The following is a 3,039-nucleotide window of genomic DNA, read 5'->3' on the forward strand; positions in this document are numbered from 1 at the left end:
TATTCAGTTATAAAGGAGGCACTGTGGTCGATTCTGCATTTTAAAAAATAACTGATTTATGAGATGTGCTTCTGCAAATAAAGGTTTTATAGTAAGAAATTGAATAAAAGCACTAAACCTATTACGAAGCTTTCAGCACAGTGAACTAGAACAGCTGCAGGAACACACAGAGCATGATAAAAGCAAAGCTATCAGTAACCTACAGAAGGTAAAATGTTTGTCTGTTAAAGGCCACAAAATTCACCTGAAAACACAGCCACATGTTAACCAGGTACAACACTGCCACAAACACATCCCAAAAGCAAGGGCTGAACTCCCAGCAGTTCAGCATTCCACAGAACACCTGCCTTTTTTTACTCTTAAAAAGTGCATTTAGATGAAAACAGGAGTAGATTAAGCTGAGCTGATCATCACCTTTTTGTTTATGTACGAGACACAACTGAGCTACTTCTCTGGTTAGCACATACCTACACTAAATGTTCCTGTAACTTCTGGCCTGAAGAAGAACAAAACCAGCTTAGTGAACCGCTGCAGAGACCGGGAGACGTCAGCACTGAGCCCATATCTGATTTTGGGCTGGCAGCTTTCAAAACGTGACAGTGAGCAACTTAAAAAGGCTACAAAGAGTCAAACGAATTCCTGCCAACGACCCGGAGGGCTCTTCACGCCAACCTGCGTCACAGCACTGTTTACTTCTCCTTTCTGAAAGGTACCCAGCTCTACAGTTGGGGTAAGAAAAGCCTTGTGGGCTTTTTCACATGACTCCTACCCAACCACAAAACAAAAAACCCCCAACCAAAACAAATTATACAAGCACCCAAATATAGACAGTCAGGCAGGAGAAACGCTGAAATAGAGCTCCATCCACCATCTCTACAAGATAAAGATAACCCTTCCCTGACACACCTGAGGAGAAAACTGCAGCAATTTGGGGCTGTTTGCCATTTTGGCTGACCAGCGAAACATCTCCGGGGTGTAAGTGGTTGAGACAAGTAAATAATAGCTGGCAGTTCTCACTGTCTGATAGCACAAACCACAGCCGCTACTCCAGGCGTTCAAAATGAAGGAAATGAGGTTTCGAGCAACAGTTACAGAAGTACCCTCAAAGTTTTTCACTTTTTTGACGTTGGTCTCCCAGAATTAGATGTGCAAGGACTCTGCCTTGAGTGCTGGGCAAAACTCAGCAGTGTCACATCAAAGTACCAGGATCATTCAAAGGATTTTTTTTTTTCCTTAACCATTTCCTACTTAAAAGGTAGAAGGCATTTTCCAACTTAAAGTCATGTTTGGGTTTACCAATACAGTTTTTGATGAACCAGACACGTTTCTGAAAATGCTAACAGATAAAATCTATCACATTTATTTAAAGTGGGGCAGTTGACAATGCCTCCTCTACTCTTCTGATGAACCAAGCCCAGTTTCACGCCAGAGAGGTGAGCATGCAGTCAGTCCTGACACGCACACTCCTAGGAAAAAGAAGAATGGTTGCTAAACCCAATCTGAAAGCAGTTACTCGGTCTGACCTAAAACTGTGCAGAGAAACACAGCCAGTCAATACCTAACAGAGTTCTGCACTAACAATGGTTTGTCAGGCAGTAACTCCTGCCTTTTGTGAGGATGCAGGGCAAAGCTTCTGTCTTCCCAAGCCATCTGTAATGATAAATTATGCTTAGAAGCAGTATTTATGAAAGCAGCCGAAGTCACAGAACTGGACACTGAAGCTTTTATTTAACTACAGACCAGGAACAAGCAGCAATTCTCTGCACCTCAAATTGGATCTGACAAGACCACTCTTCTTTCACCAAAGGTGGCTGAGTTTCAGTGTCCCTTCATTCACAGACTGCCAGCACGGATAACTGCTGGGAATTTGTGATACTGCAGTCTCCTCGCAAGGATTAAACAGCCCAACAAGACACCTGAGATAAGCTCCTAAAGAACTGCACCTGCCAATTTGCAGGGTAGGTAAATCAGTGACCTCAAAAGTTTCATGTGACACAACTTTCCCACAATTTTAAAGACAGGGAAAAACTTTCCAGATGTAATTCCATTCTTTGCACTGGTATGGTGTTTGGGACAAAAAGCAAATTAATTCACCTGAAGAAAACAATTCAGTAACTGAGATGCTGGTATAGGTATTACCAAGTCTGGTACAGTGGGGGGCAACACAGTCACTACTTGAACTTCCACGCTTGGTACAACACAGCAAACTGAAGACAGAGTCAGCTGCCAAAATCAAATGATTTTTACCTTTGCTTTAAAAAAGATCTTGCCATGGCACTCCTTTCCTGCAGTGTTTACTCCAGTGTGAACTCTCCCACATACACACTGACAAACTGCTTTACTGAGACTATGGCAGAGATAGTAAACACTCCTTCAAGAGTTAAGCAGAAGGAGAAACACACTTATGACACTTAAACGTTGCTGCAGTTTAGGGTGTTAACTGCAACATGTTATTAAAACATAACAGAACTGAGCACTGTAAGCAGGATGATAAAAACAATGATTTCATCTGGCACAAGCTGTCTCCACAGAACAGCCATGTAGGGAACAAATGTGTTCCAGTGGAGTTGAGGGCAGTTCACACCTCAGGTGATCGTATCTCACCCAGCTCAGACCGAGGCACAGACTGCAAAGCTGAACTTTTCTTTTTACTCTCACCTCAGCTCTAGAATTTGTTCTGCTCTCTCCTCCTGTTTGCTTTCCTGCTTGCCTGCTGTAACTAGCTGACTTCCACCATAAACAACCAGTAAGTACATAGCTGGCTAAATGAAAAGGGAAAATAATGCAGTCTATATTCTTTTAAGTAATATACATTATTTTAAATAATGTAAATAATTTTGCAATTCCTTTACTAATAATAATGGCCAGTCTCTTCGCGAACGAAGAACCGGGGAAGGTCTTTCCACCTTCCAGCCTGCGCATTGGATTTTTTAGGTGAGACACAGTGTGCGCGGAACTGAGCCCACCCTTTAATCCTGAGGTTCATCTGCCGGGGCCAAGCACGCTTGGACGGTGGCAGCGAGGTCCTCAGGACGTAGA

General features: G+C 42.9%; 1 protein-coding gene across 3 annotated transcripts in view; it reads right to left on the minus strand.

Annotated features, from left to right (window-relative positions):
- Positions 1–3,039, minus strand: part of DARS (aspartyl-tRNA synthetase) — a 39,076-nt gene that overhangs the window by 9,361 nt on the left and 26,676 nt on the right. The window lies entirely within an intron of this gene.

This window comes from Empidonax traillii, unplaced genomic scaffold, assembly GCF_003031625.1.
Source record: "Empidonax traillii isolate 1590-97213 ecotype Southwest subspecies unplaced genomic scaffold, ASM303162v1 scaffold142:size1213974, whole genome shotgun sequence".
In the NCBI taxonomy this organism is placed as follows: Eukaryota; Metazoa; Chordata; class Aves; order Passeriformes; family Tyrannidae; genus Empidonax; species Empidonax traillii.